The following is a 242-nucleotide window of genomic DNA, read 5'->3' as shown; positions in this document are numbered from 1 at the left end:
ATGCTGTCTAAAGAAGGTATTCTTGGTCTGGTAATCCCAAAGTCTCCAACATACTTGAGTCTGGTTTTGATGCTTGCTCTATTGCTTCAGACTATGTTAATTTTTGTTGTTGTTTTCCTCCCTTTTAGTATGTCTTATAATATTTGTTGAGAGTTGGACATGATGTATTAGGTAAAAGGACTGAAGTAGACAGGACTTTGGTATGAGATTTTATGCCTATCTGGCTAAGAGTTATGCTGTGT

This window comes from Chrysochloris asiatica, unplaced genomic scaffold (assembly GCF_000296735.1).
Source record: "Chrysochloris asiatica unplaced genomic scaffold, ChrAsi1.0 scaffold00354, whole genome shotgun sequence".
NCBI lineage: Eukaryota > Metazoa > Chordata > Mammalia > Afrosoricida > Chrysochloridae > Chrysochloris > Chrysochloris asiatica.
This window is presented reverse-complemented; position numbering follows the sequence as displayed.